The sequence below is a fragment of the Haemaphysalis longicornis genome, unplaced genomic scaffold, assembly GCF_048455015.1.
Source record: "Haemaphysalis longicornis isolate Haplotype H1 unplaced genomic scaffold, Haemaphysalis longicornis Haplotype H1 scaffold_10, whole genome shotgun sequence".
Classification (NCBI taxonomy): Eukaryota; Metazoa; Arthropoda; class Arachnida; order Ixodida; family Ixodidae; genus Haemaphysalis; species Haemaphysalis longicornis.
In genome coordinates this window covers 85420807-85439693 of record NW_027526204.1, presented here as the reverse complement: position 1 = coordinate 85439693, position 18887 = coordinate 85420807, and the positions used below count along the sequence as shown (strand labels likewise).

General features: G+C 43.7%; 1 long non-coding RNA gene across 1 annotated transcript in view; it reads left to right on the top strand.

Annotated features, from left to right (window-relative positions):
- Nucleotides 1-18315, top strand: part of LOC144157829 (uncharacterized) — a 270803-nt gene extending 252488 nt beyond the window's left edge. The window contains exon 3 of the long non-coding RNA XR_013319885.1: nt 18236-18315. This is a non-coding gene — a long non-coding RNA (uncharacterized LOC144157829). The remainder of the gene's footprint in view (nt 1-18235) is intronic.
- Nucleotides 18316-18887: the final 572 nt, after the last annotated feature.

Sequence of the window (18887 nt, the reverse complement as noted above, 5' to 3'; positions counted from 1 at the left end):
CCTCCTTCTGCCCTTTCTGTTGAAGCTTTTATGGATTTTTTTTGTAGGAACGTAATCCCTGTTTCTCTTCCAGAATTAGAAAAGCACACTGCCCTGAAGATAGCCAAGTTTCTCTAGAATCGAAAGTTTAGTGCCGAAAAAACGGACGACGCTGGGGAAGCACGTGAACTTCTTGTTCTGTTTCAACTTGCGAGTTCCAGCTCAGGATTTGTTCACCCTTTTTTTAAAGTCGTTGTAATGAACGGACAAGTCTACTTGAACGGCGGCTGCGCGAGCGCCATTTTGAATTTCGTCGCCTACAATCACACAAGGACTTCATGGGGCACCAGTACTGTTTCTTTTTTTCTTTCACGCCTTTACGCGTGGTATTTTTATATCTTAAGGGCGCCGAATGATCCCGCTTTTCATAAACTGGTACGGCAAGCGGGCTCCAGTGACTCTGGCAAGCCTGACACTTGAGCAGTGTATGAGAAGAAATTTGTCAGGCTAAATTAGGCGCTTATGTTTCGCAAGTTTTGTAGAGTCTATTTATTCTCTGATGTTGATGTTGTAGGAAAATTGACATGCATGTAAATAGCTTAGAAACACAAGCACAAAAAACTGGGACACAACCAAATACAGGCGGAAAAAACAGGCTTGCCGATCATTTTCACCATAGCCGCCAATGCCGCAGCGTTCCAGATTTCACCCAGACAAGTGTCATTGGCGGAGGCAGAGAAAAGATAGAAAGAAAGATTCTATAAGCCTTCACCATCATGAAAACAGACGCTTGCATAAGCGTGCCGTCGGTCACCCTAACAGATAGCGAGGTAGAATTGCTTACACATTTTAACCACTCTTGTTCTTCACCCTGGCCATTTACACCAGCCGTGCTCATAGCTTTTAACTGATTTTATTTCTTGTTCTCTCCTCATCAAATCACTTTGTGTTTGGCGCTCTTTGCCCATGTCGGCCTTGCGCCAATAAAATCAAACCATCATCAATTGCTTACACATGCCCAGAGGCGCTTAGACGAGAGGGGTGTTTTTGACGGGTTGGCATTTTCTTGTTACCAATTTTTAACCTTGATTCGCACCAGTGTCCTTTTATTTATATTTGTTGGAGTTATGACAAATTAGCCAGTTTGTTTTTCGCTCTTCGTGCCGTCGTTATGTGCTCTTTCCTTGTTTGTTGAAGTTTCAATACAGCGCGTTTTAAGAAGAGAAAAAAAAAAACGCGAACGCCGAAATGCATTTTAACTTTCCTCCTGAGTAGTTCTTCGTTCCGTCGGAGCCCTCAAGTGTATTCCGAGGTCGCAAAGGCTTTGACTCATTGCGCTAGAACGTTACGGCGAGAAAGCATATTATTTTAAGCCATCAGGATCCCTTAGCCGTGGTATCGTGTGCTTCTTGCTCGAATTTGTCCTAATGGGGTACTCTCACTTATAACTTGAATGGTTTTCCCTCATGGACTCCCTACGTACCCGTTTGTGAGCGTCCTTGTTCGCATGCGGCAAGACCCGATCTCTCTTGGTCCGAAGTTTTAAGTATTGTCTTCGAGCAAGAAATGCCCATTTATTAGGCTACGTGATTGCGATTCTGGGCATCTAATTGCTTCTGTGCTGGATTTCAAGCCGCGCTGGGAATGCTGGCAACGTTGTGACTTATGATGAAAAGAGCGTTGCTGCTGCAGTAAGAAAACAAACGACAGAATAGGTACTCTACTGTTACCTCAAACCATACCTAAGACAACACTTTCATAAAAAGCGAGGCAAGCAGACTCAGTGCACTGATAGACAACTTTACATATTAAAATCATACTTGGAACACTACACAGCTGACTCACGCAACAGACGAACGGAAGTTACCTTATCAGGTTACGGATAGGCCACATTTATGCAACGCTCACAACTGTTCAATGGATCCCCAAGAACACTACGTGGCACGTGTGGACGCAGCCAATTCGTAAACATCCTCCTCCAACACATGGCACTCGGCACAACACGGCGGAAACACTTCAGAGTATTTTACACTCATCATATTCCACTACACCATTCACAAATTTTAGCTGAACACTCTACGATTTCCCTCACGCGCACTTTTCAGTTCATTAGCGATAATAAAGTTTTACGTCGTTTATTTTCATGTATAGACACAATCTGACACTATACACGAGCAATCTCCATTGTCTTAACCTGATTTTACTTGTTATGTTTCTGGCTGATTGTAATTTTTTAATCCCTCCTATTTTATTTGGTGCTCTTTGCCCTTGCTGGCCTTGCGCCATTAAACACCAACTATATCATCCTTATAATATCTATCATCATCATCATAATCATCATCATCATAATCAGCTATTCTCTAAATCTGCCAGATTACAGCATGTCTGCTGTTTATTCTTCAATAATCGTACTGCCAGCGCCAAAGAAAGTGTAATATTTGCTAATAATTTCATTTTTTATTTCTTCTCCAAGCCCTATGGACTGTTTCGTTTGTACATTTTTATAAGCATTACTATGGTTTAGAAAAATTTTGATGTTGGTTTGGCGGTGTAAAGTTGATTGCCGTTTTTTTAGCTTTAAAGAAACGTTTCTCATTTCCGTCGATAAGTTAATCGTCGCATTTAGTGGGCAGGAAATATGCCAATTAAGTTCTGATATTAAACACAGTCTTCTATCCAATATGTAATGGGTTAGTTTTAGCTAGGTAAAGAGCCAACTGAAGTTTTATTACGAAAGAACTTAGAAGCAAAGCATAAAAAAACACTGTTTCGTTCCTTTTGTGATTTACGAGTCTAGAGACAGGACCAGAGACGGAGCACTGGATGTTAATTAAGCAGATAATATCAGCTCAGTGCTCTATTGCTTCAAGCTTTGCTTTTAACCGTCAATACTCCTGGCCATATCGCTCCGAAACAATCACAGACATAAGCGGGTGTGATGTATACACAGCTCTCCTGCCCAAACGTTTCTTTTCAGTGGCCCCTCAAGCATGGGCGTGGCGTCAGGGGACGGGACACGAATGACCGAGCAGCGGCTTTCCATTACCCACATAGCGCGACAGTGAACGATCAGCTTACCGATGTACCCTGCCCTTTACTGTCATCCTACTACGCCGCTGGGCATGAAGGAGAACTCATAGTGCGCTTCCGCGGTGATCGACGTTCTCTTGCTACCTCTTTGCACGCACAGCTGGACCCTGAGTAGTGTTTGATAGGGGTTATAGCGAGGCAACCCGTACCATACATCGCAGACCGGAACGACATAAAAAACAAATACAGACTGCGATTAAGACGACGTTCTCGGAATACGTCGTCGCGTTTTTTTATCGAAGGCGAAGTCGTTGCGCCTTTCTTCCTGCTCTAATTGTTGTTATTCTCTCTTCTTCGCATGATTATCGGCTTTTTCTTTGTTTTTCTGTCTACTGTCACTTGTTGATGATGGATATCTTCGTCCTGCCACTTGGAGGAAAACTCCCGGAAGCCTCGACGTGCAGATTCCTGTAATTGTGTAGTATCTTCGATGCGATTTTCCTTATTGCAAGCCTGCGTGCATTCGTATAGTTGCTTCATAGTTTTCAAAGCGGGATTTTTTAGCACTATTTTCCTGTAGAATGAAAAACATGCGTTTGTCCAGTCTTGTCCCATATCTGCCAATTCAGGCTGTATAATAATAACGGCTAGACAAACTTCTCTCATAATAATGTGCGCGACAACAGAAGCTAGTGCAGAGCAATACTGCATTTAGTGAGTGCGAGAGACCAGCCTGTCGTCTGTGATACGACAAATGCCATCTGCTGAAAAACTAAAACATAAAACATAAAAATACTCCACCCCAACAAACATAGGCCACGTCTAATAGAAGATGCCGGCTGAGAAACAACTGCACCAAGAACGGTAGGTTTGAAGCAGCCTTCGCTTTCAGATGTAAGGTTTGAGCACTCCAAAAGAATCACTGAAGGATCATGGGGAAAGACAAAACGTGCTGGGTGGTTTCCTCTGCGCAGTGTCAATACAAAGCCTTCGGTGCACCAGCAATATTTGGTGGAACCGTGAGGAGCTGAGTCACAGAATGCCATCTTCCTCATATTGAATCTCCTTACTTTCGGATTCCTTATACTGTTTTCGAAGCAAGGGTTTCCTACTGCCTTCCCACTCTGTGGCAGAAGCAGACTGCCGGACGGTCGGCACAACAGATGAGGCGGGCACTTGCCTTCATTTCCGGCTGCCATTTTCTTACGCACAGCCGGACCACCGGAAGGCTTCCTCCTCCGCCTTGTTATCGTGACGTTCTGCTTTTATTTCGCATTTGTGCTTGTGGTTCTCTCAAGGCTTTCACCTTTGTCCGTATGGATGTGGGGGATCCGCAAAAAAATGGAGCCGGAGAAGAGAGAATTCTTTCCTCCACCTTGCTAAATTGGGCCAGATGGTTTGTTTACTTGGATTCCTTACACGCATTCGCGTGAAGTTACAAATAAAATAACGCTATCACCAGCCTTTTCTCCGCACCTTCGCAAACGAGTTGGATTCAACGGCTTATTTTAAGACACCGCCAATGGCCAAGGCTGCTTGATCCTACATCGATGCCCCAGAGAGATGACCCGATTTGCTTCGTAATAAAAAAAGAGGAGAGGCACCTCAGTGTTCTCTTATTATGCCTAAATGTCTAAATTATGCCTAAATGTTCTCTTATTATGCGCATAACTTCTACTAGTTAAGTTAGAGAGCTATGTCACTAAGTTTACTGTGTGTCGCTTAGCCCTATGGAACTCCTTTTGGTGTTGCTGACTCTTTGGTGCCGCGACACATACAATGACTGTTTTTTCTGTATGAGCTGGCTAGCTCCAAAGCAATGTCGTCCGAATGTCAGCTTTACAAAAACCTCGCTATACACTGATTTTTTTAACGATGACTTTCTTTCGAGTGCCAATCCATTCTTAGGAATACATTTATAGGGAGCAATAAAAGCCGTCGTATTAGAAAAGGAAAGCCCGACGACATCGGTAATCTCCAACCCAATTTGGTCTACCGCTTCCAGCCTGGCATTATTAATGCTCATGAATTACAATGCTCTAAGTTTTAGGTAACCCTCATTAATTAGCCGTCCTTTAAAGGCAATTACGCAGCTAAACTGGGTGGTGCGTTCGGTAATCTGTTTCGACAGCAATCGACAGCCTCTGATGAAATGCTTCAACATTTGTATTTACCTTATTCAGGCGACTTTGTTTGGCCGGTAAGGCTCCTCTAGGTCATGGAAAGTATTTTCCAGCGTTATCCGCGTTCCAAGAAACTGTCCACACGTAATTCGTCCGCCTGTTAAGAATATATCTACTCAATATTTTATTAAAGAGGATGTTTTCATGTGTCTTATTATTAGCGTTAGTATCTTAGTTAGGCGCATATTTATTACGTCAGAGATCGCCGCTGAAAAATTTCGCACCTCCCCACCCTTTGACGTGCAAAAAGGATAAAGGATTGACCTCTCATGCTTTTTTAAAATCGAAAGCTTTTTTAGTGGGATCGATCGCGCTCTATCGAAAAACCCATGCATTTCTCCATAATCCGGTTGCCCGACCGAAAATCTCTGGAAGCAACTCGGGACACACGGCGCGTCCGTGAAGCCGGGCTTCCTTAGGGCCAAAACGATTACGTGAAAATCACGAAATAGGAACAGTTCTGGATACGATTAAACGAGCAGCGATCATGAAGAAGAAGTACCATAGCATCGGTTTATCTCATTAACCACGTACCGGTATACATTTAGATTGTTCGCCAATGCGTTTACTTAGTGCCGGAAAATCGTCCCGAGGGTTCGTTCTTTGTGCGCGTTTGGGAGGATGGGTGTTGGATTACCGTATGAACGCACTTTAAGCGATAGTTTTAAATACTTTTGGCGCAGTTTTGTTGTGAGGAAGCGTTCTCGCTACTCTCAACTTTCTTTGGGAAGGGACGGTAAAGTTTGTTATCTGTGCAAGAAGAACAGAGAATAGGTGGTCGTGGTCGTCGTAGTTTTGTCGTTACGAGGGTCTGTGTGAGCCGTGTGACACACACACGACCATACCTTATTTAGGATGGCTCTTAGTCCTTCACGTAGTGGTCGCATGCGCGTAACGCGATGATGAAAGGCGAAAAGATTTCTCGGAACTTTGCAATCCCCGCATTCCACGACACTCAACACACTTTTTTTAGGAGAAACCCCGGTTTGCATATCATGTTTTTTCGCAGTGTTTCGTATCAGCAATACCTGTTTCAAAGCTTCCAGTACTCGTCAATCAATCAATCAATCAATCAATCAATCAATCAATCAATCAATCAATCAATCAATCAATCAATCAATCAATCAATCAATCAATCAATCAATCAATCAATCAATCAATTCTATTAATTAATTAATTAATTAATTAATTAATTAATTAATTAATTAATTAATTAATTAATTAATTAATGAAGCGCTTTACTATCACAAGACAGGAAAATGTTTGCAGACCATATGGACCGATAGCCAGGAGGCTAGTTTCCTGTCCAATATAAAACTCACATACAAATCAGTCGCAGGTATCCACCAAGGTTCGAAAATAAAAAAAAATGAACAGAAAAAAAGGCAAAGGAAACAAAAAGCAAACATAAAGCAGTATAAACATCCACTATAATTACAATCGCATCATTAACTACATTCTGTTGATCCAAGTAAAACATTTTGCAAGACAATTTGAAGTTCCTCGCAGTGTTTACTTGAATCGTTCCACACTTAGGTACCGTATTATTCAGTAAGCCTCTTGCCATAGACGTTATGATATATTGGCATGTTAAAGTTGGCATTCGTTGCTCGCATGGTGCTCCGAACAGGAATAGAAAAATGCACTAAGGGTACAAGAAAGTTATGGTTTATAATTGCGGTTACAAAAAGAGGTATTTTGTATTCTCGAATAGTGGAAAAACAAAGTACACGTAACTCCTAAAAAATTTTATTGGCCAGGACGCTCGAATGTAGGAAATGGTATTATTATTCTGGCTCGTCGTTGTAATTCATAGAACAGTAAATTTCACTTTTTATGCGGAGTGTCATACACCCACGAAATATATTTAATTGTATCACATCCACACCGGTATTTTTAGGTACGTGACATTCTGTAAACCTGCCGTAATCAAAACGTTCACTGTTTGATGCGTGCTGCTGTTAACCACAAAATACACAAACGTACAACAGAGTGCTCTAATAGGCTAAGGATGACAATGACTAGAATGTGCGTGAATAAACAAAACACGTTGCTTCAAGGTGTGCAGACATTGTCAGTGCTTGCGTTCATTCTGCGACACTGATAAAATCGTGCCATCGGTCAAAAACCTCAGGCTTGCAAGGATATCATTCACGTCTCATGCCCCCTCTTAACTCCTTTAACTCAGTCTATTTGGTCATGATAATTTTTGTTTGGAGCTTTCACCTTGAAGAGAAAAGTAAGACTGGATAAGTATACCATACAGGCGTTCTTCTGCATGCATAACGCAGGTGCAGTAGAGTGTGTTGGATGGCGAATAGCCGAATAACAAGCAAAAGTAAAACAGAAGATAGTCAAAATTCAGGATAATCTCGGGACTTGCACCCTAAGCATTTCATCCGCTATAATCAGGAAAAGCGAGAAAACTCTTACAAAAGAAATAATCGAGGGGGGGGGGGATAAAAACCGGACAATCTCCACTAAAGTGATACCTGCGAAAGGGCGAAGCATGTAGTGTGAGTGTATTGTTGACACCATGGTATTGTGGCCCACGGAGATGAAACCGTTAAGGGTTAGACATATACATCATTGCTCTCAAAGTATTGTGCGTTTGAAGCACGATGCGTTCTAGTCCCAGCCGTTGTAAAACGAGCATCCCGGTGTGCTCTTTACGTTCTTTACACACTACGTCCTAGCGCGAGGCGTTGGAAAACGACTGGCCCGGTATTTTAGTACCATGACTACACGAAACAACGACGATAACGACAGGATACGCCGACAGCCCAAGCTCCTAAAGGGCTTCGCCCCTAAAAGGGCTGCAACAGACTATAAAAATTCTTGTATCCCCTCAGACGCAAACAGGAACGCTTCTATCCCGATAGCTTAAGCCAATCACCACCGAACAGCGTCGCTTCGCTCGCCAGGGAATTCGTTTTCTTCCGAGTAACAAAAGCATACCGCGCATTGCACGGATGGAAGAAGGCGAAGAATAAGAGCAGGGGGAGGAAAATAGGGAGTGCGACGCTGAAAACCTTCTACTACGTCATACGATATTCCCATTTCTAGCGTGCCACTCCCGCCTCCTTCACAAGGCATGCTCATCCGTTCTTGATCGCAGGACCCTGTTTTGAAGACACACCTTTTCCGCGCCATTTATCTGTCACGAAGGAAATTGCAGAAGGTGGAAAGTGGAAAGTTTCCGACGATTTTGTTTTATCAGGAAGGGACAGGAGCGGCTGCAGGCTAAGTAATGTTGTTTCTTTGCTGCCGGACTTTCTTGCTTGTCCTCACGCGTGATTGAGGTTATACATCCCTGTAAAACTTTATTCACAGGACGTTTTGGGTTCTAACAATAAATCGTAATTGCTTTTCTCGTTTGCAGAGAGAACAATGACATAATAATATTTCTGCCAAACTTTTAGTAAACGAGGACACATCGATGATTCTACAAGACGCTAGAGAAAAATGCGACTGTGGTTCATGTTTTGCAAAAAACGTCAGGCCTCGTACCGCTGTTGCATTTTTTCCACTTTTCCACAGTGTGGCTGTGTTTGCAGTGAGTTGGCAGTATATGTAAAACCTTGCTCCTTATTATTTGTATGGAGCACTCCAAAGTGTAAAGTAGCAAATGTCAGTGTTTATATTCAAAATATAATACCTTGGGTCGTGTTCATATTTTTACACACGTTAGGCGGGTGGTTTGCATGATGTATTCTACGTACGCTGAATGTGTTGAATGTAAGCATATACATGCATACGCTCAAGTACAGGTACATGCATGTTCACGTACAGGTTGCCGTCAAAAGTAATTGCAACATGGTCTTGTAAATTTCCTGGAACTTCTTGTTCAGGCAACTACTGACTGTATTGGTGTATGCTTAAAGGAGTCCACGCTAATAGTAGACGCTTCCTGCAAATCGGTAATGGCTGTCATAACGTTAGTGAAACAAATTTTTTCATGGTCACAAATTCTTCTTCGAATTACTTATGGCGGTACACACACATACAAGAAAGCACTCACGCACGCGCATGACAGGCAGACAGACAGACAGACACAGACAGACAGACAGAGACAGACAGACAGACAGACAGACAGACAGACGGACGGACGGACGGACGGACCACATAAGCGTCTGTTGCTGCAATTTTTGTCGGTGTTTTCTCAGTTACTTAATCGCTATCGTGCTGATCTCTAAAACACGGCTTCTGTCCCGGCCACAGTGCCTGTTCTCCACATGCATGCGAAGAAGGAAAATGCATGTGTGAAGTGATTTCTATGCAGGTCAAAGATCGTAAGGTTGTCTAAATTATTCCCTAGCCTCCCACTACGTCACGCCTCATAGCTCAAATATATCTCCCGGTGTGAAACACTCCCTGCAGCTCAACGAGTACATTTTTTTCCAATTGTGGTCGGTGCATTGTTGACATCCTTCAGGAATTTTCAACTATTGGAGGAAAGCTCCTGATATAAACACTAAGAAAAAAAGCCATCACAGAGGCTTCAAATTCCTCCGGCATAAATTCGTCTTCATAGCCGCCTTTTCGAGTGCAGATCTAATGCGCGTTTGATACATGAAACACTAGAGGAGATTAAGCCAGTCATAGAAAGAGAAATCTAGGACACCGGAGCAATTTTTTCCTTTAAGTTCAGCGCGAAGGATGCCAAGAAGGAACGCTGCAGAGTCGTCAAGGAGCTGCTAGGCGATCTTGAAAAATGAGAGCCAGTTGCCCAGTTAAACCGGCAATCCCGGAAGTATGCACGATGGAAAGAAAATGGCTCATGTGGAACATTACTGCCATTTTGGCTGCGCGCGCGAAAGTTCTGTTAACTCTTCAGAGCCTCAACGCACTGCAGTCTTCATTATGTTATACTTCGGTTCCTTCATACGCGATATTTGAGTAAATTTTATTTATTTTATTTTCGGTAAGGTACGCTGGAAGGGTTCTCAAAAGCTTCTACTGGCTTTACATTGCGGCTGCCTCGCTAATGTGAACACTCCTTCAGGATCGGTTACTTGTGTTTACAGCTATTCTTTTATTGACACATGCGCTTGAGCGCCGGTGTCACGGGCAAATGAAGTAGAACCATGACGAAGAATAGCTGTGGCAACGGTTTCGAAATAGGCTGCTACTAACGCATTCGACAGAGCTGTGTTACTGGGGTTGATATTTAAAAAGATAGCGCTTGCCCCAGTTTCGGGACCAGCCCACCCGCGATGGAATGTGACAGTCGTGGTACGATTATCTAATTTGGAAAATTAAACAGCGTAGCTGTCGTAGGTCGTCTTTTCGTAAGTCTGTTGTAGGTCGTGCATCAATCACGCAGGGGAAGTAGCAGGACCTGAGACGAGCCGGCAGCGAGACCACTGAGCCTTCTATCGCTTGGGATCCGAACCAGTTTCAGCGAGCGCCCTACAGTTTCAAGACCCACCGATAGAGGGCGGAGTGGTCTGCAGATGTATGTTCCTTTCTCTACCGATGGGAGAGAGCGAGGGGCGGGAGCAACCCGCGCTGACGTTTATCTGCCCATTTCTTCGCGCGAGCCGTAAAATTTGCGCTGCGACGGTGACACCATTCTTGAGCAAGCGCCGTCGACGTTCTAGCCGACGCCAAAGGACCACAGTTCCGCTGTTTGAGCAGATTTTCCGCTGGGTGGACGTCGCTTTTCTGTTGTTGTAATTGACGTCATCTCAGTTTTGTCAAGGGATTGAGCAGCTGAACTTATGATGTGTAACGGCGAAAAACGCACAAAATGACAAATAAATGAGCAAGAAAAGTAAAACAGACACAACGGGTACACGGAAAGAATAGCCGCCGCGTCTACGTAGATAGCCGCAACCGCAGATAACCGTAGATAACCTTACACGATAACCGTAAACACTCTAGCATCGAACATGGAGATTTCTTTCGAAGACACCTCTAAAACCACGTTGTCGGATGTTGCAGCCCCTTTGAAGCAACAGCCAGGGGTGTGCGACATGTATTTTACCAAAATAGACAAGAATAAAGCACCTTGTGCCTTGATCCGTGAACATTTCTTAACCGTTCAAGATGAATATCAATGTACAGAGTTCTACACAGATGCGTCCAAAACAAACTCTGCAGTATCGTGTGGTGTGCATGGACCGCACCTCTTCCCTTCACACACACGAAACCGTAACACCAGCATTTTCACAGGTGAAAACAAAAAATAGTCTGCTCAGTCATATACACTGATTCGCTGAGTGTATACCCTATCATTAGCGAAGCCCCATAAGAATGAAGTGTTCAACTCGCGCATCAACCCTCATCAAGTCAGCATACTCTATGGGGCTCAAAATCATAGTCTGCTGAGTTCCTGGCCATTGTGGAATAGCGGTAAATAAGGCTGATGACAGGGAGACAAGCTCGGCTTCTCTTCGAAGTAATGTGGGCATTGTGTCAGTCCCTTACTGCGACCTCAAATCGCTCATTGAAAGAAAACTCCGGGAACTATGACAGAAACACTGGGACACACAGACAGAAAACAAACCTAATGCAATTGCACCACACATAGGCTGAAATCTAACAGAAAAACTACACATTTCTGTAGAAGTTGCTCTGTGTCGTTTAAGAATAGGGCACACACATGGCACACATAGATACCTTTTGAACGGAGCACCCGGGCCAAGATGTGGTAAATGTGGAGGATTTCTTTCCGTACTCCATATCCTAGTTGAATGAAGGGTACCCGAAACACAAAGACAGAGACATTTCGCTTATCACCACACACAACACATACCACTACACAGGGCACACTTTCTCGCTGATGAAAAAATAATCAATCACAAAAACGTTTTAGACTACTTCGATGAGGTTGATTTTTTGGGGAAAATTTCTTATCGCCCTTACAGCGATAACAGCGAAGCAGTGTAGGATTAGTGTTTCGTGCATTTTTGTTCTGCGCCTCCCGAAACACTTTGAGACAAAGGTAACTTCGTCACAAGCGCTCTGCACACAACTGCTTTAACACTCGTTTCATTGAAAAGCTTCCCCGCAAAAAAACTATTTCCCAATCGGCCCTTCAGGCATATCATTACGTAAGCTAGATATGCTTGTCACAATTAATACAGAGCAAAGTTGGAAACATTACAGTATTCTCGTCTGCTGTTAATAGCGGAAGATCTACTGGACGAGAAAGCTCGCAGAAAACGTCTGTAACCGTTCTTTTATAAAATTAATCCTCCAACAAAGAGTGTGACAGTTAGCCGCCAAGTCAACAACGGCAACACGGCGAGTTACATTTGTTTTTTGTGATTTCGCAGTTGACAATCAAATGAGAAATCTTGAGAAATATCCGTCTGCCAGGCAAGATATGTGTAGCGCACGTACAGCCTCATGTTTGTGTGCTAAGGTAAAGCTGCAGTCCTTCCCAGTTTCATTAGGTAATCGCAAAGCAACACCCAGTACTGTTAAACATGACGAGGGAAATTAATACGTGCACAGGCCTTATGCACGCGTGTGATGTGTAGTTTGTGGAGCTTCAGTTTCCATCCACCTCCATAGAGTAGAATGGCTCCCCTTTTCTATAGCGAAGCTGCCTATGACGTCTATGGTTCCCTCAATTTTTTCTATCCTTCACCAAATCTGCGTGTGCAAAAATTCAGTGGGCGACATGGCTGCAAACGAGCGAGGGATTCCATAGCAGCAGGGGTTGGCCTGTGGCCATTCGCTTGTTGCTTTACTTCTTCTCTTACCTGCTTGGCTATTTCTCGGTTTGTTATCCTGTTTATTTCCCTAATTCCTTGCTTTTGTTTTCGTTGCGCACTTGCTTTAACTGCACAAGTTGCCATTCTCAATATCGAATTTTACTGTCATCGTAATGGGGATGCCATGATTAGGCTAGTCTTCGATACTCCGAGTATGTCGAACAATTGCAAGTGTGTGGCCCGTGTACCCCGCCGATGTTTTTCGTCACCAACAGGTACATCTATATCTCACTGGCAGATCTTGTATGGAGGTAGTCACCTCGAGGAACAGTCAGTTATAGGACGAAGTTCGCCAATAGATTGTACCTTCGTTTAAAATTCTGCGACCTCAGCTGCGCGGGCCATTTACGCTCACAGAGAGAAAAGGGTGATACACTTCCGCCGTCACCCTTGCCTGAAGCAAACGAAATGAAAAGATAAAACTCAAATTTAGAGCCGCCTATTTTGGGGGCTAGCTTAAGAGGTCTCTTTGTTCACCATTGGGATCTCTAAAACAAGTATCGGTTGTTTTCGTTAGATGCAGTGTGGAGGGACAGCAACTTCGCCTTGTAACCCTTCTGTTCTGCGCCTCTGCTTACGTTCCTTGTTGATCGCTACGGAGATACTACTTCCGAACGACAACACTCTCATTTAGGTTATTACAGCTGCTGAGATGTCGACCAGTTTTTGTTGGAAACAACAAAGGGCAAATTTGTAGGTGGGAAACTTTTTAACGGGCAAACATAGTTGTCCTTACTTTATTGCTCTTCTAACTTCATTCCTGGTTGTCGCCAGGTTTTCCTGTTCGCCCTGCATTTCCGCACTTTTATATTTTCAAATTTTCGCTGGAAGTGCTGCCTCGCCACCTTTTCATATCGCACACTTTCCAACGTCGAGTACAGCCACTGTTCTAGCGGAAGGACAAATGGCCCGCGGCTTAGCCTCCCCGGCTTTTACTCTACAGCAAAGGCACTCGTGCAAAGGCGGAAGTTTGAAACGAGATCGATTGTTATCAGATGGCGGGTGATGGCGACGCATCCTCTCAACAGCGGCCCCTTCGGATGCGCCAGACATCTTCGCTGTCTGCACCTTGGTTCCAATGGGTGGCGAGGGCCCCATTCTATAGAAAGAGAGCAGAGCGATCATCTGTCACCCTCGACGATCACACCGAAAGAAGGTTCACCGAAGCTCTCGGATCCTTCTGAGGCAGCCCCGGTAGCATTTTCTGTGGAAACATCGCGAGAAACTCCAGCGTTCTCGGCAACGTTCTAGTGCGACACTTACCAGAGTACAAGAGCATGGTTGTCGCAGCAGGTTCTTATTTGAAGGATACTTATGAGCCTGGCGTCTATGCGGTTGCAACGCCTTGTTCGCACAAAAAACAAGGTGATAAAACGGTGGTGGCGTAGCTTGTTGACTAAGAAGTTTTTCTTGGCTGTTGTCAATGGTCAGGACCGCAGCGGATTGTTCACTTACTATCGTCTGTCTTTATGCCACATAGTCTGTTGTGCGGCATACGCATTGCATTCTTGCCATTCTTATTTCTTCGTTCTCTCTGGTTCCTGTTATTTATGTCCACTTACCTTCTTCGCACTCTTCACGAAGATCAGTTTTTGCTCTTTCTCGGTAATATTTTTTTGTACACGCATTTTATATATCTGCCTCGCGCTGCTACTGCTGTTGCAGGCTGATCTCAGTAGAGCTGATGACAAGACCCGTTTGAGTGATTTGTAGGTTGTATTCGAATTAGGCCGTTGTGCCCGGTTTACATAGTACATGCCCCACATTGTGGCAATGTCGGGGTTGACCTGTGAATGGCGCTAAGGGTTGAAATTTTCTGGTTTCGTAAAAGAATTCCCTGTGCCGCTACATCTGAACGTAGGAACGTAAGATAACATATGCGAAACATGGTTAAGTAGCGCGGTAAGGACGGGACAAAAGTAGAGACCACACAGGACTAGCGCTAGTGCCTTAGTATACGTTCTCTGCATAACAAAATAGTTTAGGTTTTTTCTTCACTTTGTTTTCTAATTCGTTGAATATGCAGTGAGTGCGGCTGCACTGGACTCTTCTAGCGACAGAAAGCTGGGACGACCCCAGAAACGCTTTTGCACAGTCTTCGTCATGTTACTATCTGTAGCGTACAATCGCGTCACTCGTTATGGGGAGGGTGTTTCTGGTTCTCATTAGGTAGATTGCGAACTCTTCGATTGTATCAAGCAATATTAGTTTCAAAACCGCGGCTCAGGTGCTGAATGTCGTAGATTTAAGAATGCTTTCTCCATCGATGCCTTTATTTACAATAAGCTCCAGCATATTAGATTTTGTTTTTGGGTAAGTGCTAGCACTGGCATAACCCTAGTGAGGTTTTGAGAGTTTTTACTTAAAAAAACAATTGCAAGGAAAATTAGGTTTATTCATGTAACGGTAGCAACGGTAAAGAACAGGTAGTATTACTTTTGTTTATTTTTTTTTCTTTGTTCATGCCGGACTTCTTAAGTCCGTACGCCACCGAATTAGAAAAGAGAAACTAAAGCACAGTACAGGTGCTCCTAGAGGAGCAACAATGGCGTGTTTTATATAGAAATGCGTTTAAGTTTTCCAACTTCGATTTTCACTCAGCCCGACATTTCTGCAGCCACGAGTTGAAAAGCGGTTTAGAAAATTGTTAGTATCACGCTAAATTTCTGGTGCATCATGTGCACCACTTTACCTTCCAAGGGGAAATGTCATTTATATAAAGTTTGAAGAAAAAACATAAAGGGCAAATACTGCCAACACGGCAACATCCGACGCAACAGTTTTGCACCCATACAATGAACACGACATTTTGTCTTTTTACCGGTAGAAATAAGCAGACCAACTTCTAAAAATTAACAAGAACAACTGAAGGGCATTTACTAAGACAACGTCGTCATTCATGACGCGTAAATAGCTTGAAATAAATTCCATAGTCTTATCAAGACTGGCTCATTTAAAATTTGGTAATAAAACATAACTGCAGGATGACGTGGCAACGCCTGCTGTACCCGGGGCATGCGAGAAAATTTACTGCATGCGGCTGCGTCATGGCTCTGCAACGGATACGTGTACACCCCTTTGGTGCTTCACATCGCCGACCGTCAACAATTTTAGCATGCCGAATGTGCGTGCTTTTCCACAGGAGAACCGGGGCGAAAGTCGTTTTTTTCTTTGCAGGACGAGACCTCTTGTACAAACTGCACGCGTGTTTGCTTATGAATAGTGTCTGTCGGGCTCAATTTAAAGACACCCATGCAGCCTGCTCTTAACGGCATTTTATGGCGAAACGTGCCTCTGTTTATGCTACTTATCATGCACACGCGTTCGTCTCGTGGAATGGATAACATCACTGAAGCAATATGAGAGAGAGTAGCCGCCTATTGTGACATTAAGACCGGGAACTTGATAACAGCACTAATCAGTTGTTCCCCCAGCCTAAACCCAACAATATAGCATTTAATTCTGCAAAACCACTTCTTCTGCTAATCAGCCCACGCGCTTTTTCAAACGGTGTAACACCCACGCGCTTTTTGAAAGGCGTGTATAATAAAATTGTTGCACTTAGGATGCCGCATTTCAGGAAACGTGTTGATATTACGTTGATTCAGTTTAAAGTAAACGCGCCAGAAAAGAACAAAACAGGGAAGCCTAAACAATAAGATTGGCCCAATTTTCGCCAATTGTGCGGGTATTAGCGGCTAATTGCCGAATTTAAAAGTTCAATTAAACTGGCTATATAGTTCCTCACTTGTGGATACCTACAAAAAGTCAGTTCTTGCGTACATGCGAGTCGAGATGCATTCAGATCTTGAAGGGAATAACTGAGCACAGACACACTGAAGGTAGGATTGCCTTCAGGCCTTCAACAAAGAAACATCCCCTTTCTAGTCCAAACAAACTAGTAAGTGATGCAGATGGTGGTATGGACAGTTACAGATTGGCCCAGCACAAGTTCTCGTTAAATACACCCATGCAAAGGCGTCTTTGTTAACTAAGGAAATAGGGCTTTGTTCGGATATTAGGACACTTTTTCTTCATTTCTACGTTTTGTGCCTGAACCAAGACGGCTGGAATCGTGCCTGGCAGGGCGTGATGACCGTGTGTACAGCCACACTTTTTTGTCCCCCAATAGTCACCTCTAACACCATTTATGATTGTAGTTTATCAACAACGGCAGCACGTTTTCGTCATGTGGGAGCGAGACCATGGGTCTTGATTTTGTTTTGCTGATAAATTAGTTTGTTTTGTAGATCGTTTTCCTGGTTATTTCACCCTGTGAACTGACTGTCCATGAAAAATATGCATCCTCTGAGTACAAGATAACAATTAAATGCGTGGACGAGTATGGCAACACACATTGTGTTTGCGTGTTGTGTTGTATATAGGGCAAAGCGTGTTTGCGGCATTGTGGCGATTTTGTTTTTTTTTCTATGTAGATAAATATAGGTTGATTACATGCCAGAAAATGTACCTGTGCATACCGTATAAAGCGGCGTAAATTGTAATGGTGTACTATTGTTCTATGCAGCGTAGTGTTCTCTGCACCATATTGTTCCCTGGGCGCAAAGGAGAACTTTCAATAATAGTCCTTTCAAATACAAGTTTGTGACCTCACGTTTCTAAAGATGTCTTTGTACCTTTCAATTACTTTGTAGTTTTTGGTAGGCAGCTATTTTTTGTTTGGAGGTAAGCTCTTCAATAAATAAATATTTTCTCTGTACCTTTGTGATTGGCCACAGTTGACTGAAAAAAAGAAGTACTTTCTTACGAATGGCAATAAACTGGGCTATAATACTTTAAATCTTGGAAGCAAGCTTTGCAACTGCGGCTTCGAACGTCACCAGATCCAGAAATTTCCTAAAACCCGCCGCTAAAGTGGTTGTCGGTTTCAAGTGGGCTGTTCATAACGTACAACTGTGCGGAAAACGAGTTACCTTCCCGTTCATGGGCTGAATCTTCCCGCTTCCCAGCGATTCTTCGTAGAATGTTACATGTCGTCCTAATCCTTTTTTGCAGTAGACATCCTAGGGTGCGCAGCTCGCGGCTATGCCCCTGTCGGTGTCTGCGTGAGCTGGGTTATAATTCTATCAGGACAAGAAAAAAGTGTAAGCATGTGAACCCAATACCGGTAACTTCCTCTGTACATCCCCCTTCACAAGTTTCCCCTGTGTTGGTCGCGTCCCCTTTCTTTCGTATAAACCCAGCATTTTATATCTTCGCAGCTCAGGAAAATTAACATTTTTGCCTTAGCCCAATATTTCACTTTTGTGCACTGAGTTCTTATTGTGTTTATTACTTGTTCTTTCCTCATCGCAGGTATGTTCTGCTGAAACTTCCTCATCTTGCATCTACTTGGACCAGAGTTCGCCACGCCAGTCCTTTTTGATCCCTCCAGGTGAATAGCTGGTGTCTCTTCTCTACGACTGGGTATTTTTAAAGCGTAACCTAACTTCTAGTATCATTGCCCAATGTTTCTACCCTCATCATCATCATCATCATCACCAGCCCATCTACGCCCACTGCAGGGCAAAGGCCTCTCCCAGTCTTCTCCAATTACCTCGGTCCTGTGCCAACCGTGACCAATTTATCCCCGCAAACTTCTTGATCTCATCTGCCCATCTAATTTTCTGCCGCCCCCTGCAGCGCTTGCCTTCTCTAGGGATCCACTCTGTCACCCTTAACGACCAGCGGTTATCTTGCCTTCGCATTACATGCCCTGCCCACGTCCATTTCCTCTTCTTAATTTCTACCAATATGTCTTTAACACCAGTTTGCTCCCTGACCCACTCCGCTCTCTTCTTGTCCCTTAATGTTACACCTAGCATTTTCCGCTCCATTGCCCGCTGAGTCGTTCTCAATTTAAGTTGAACCCTCTTAGTCAGCCTCCAAGTTTCTGCCCCGTAGGTGAGTACCGGTAATATGCAGCTGTCATACACTTTCTTCTTCAGCGACAATGGTAGGCTGCTAT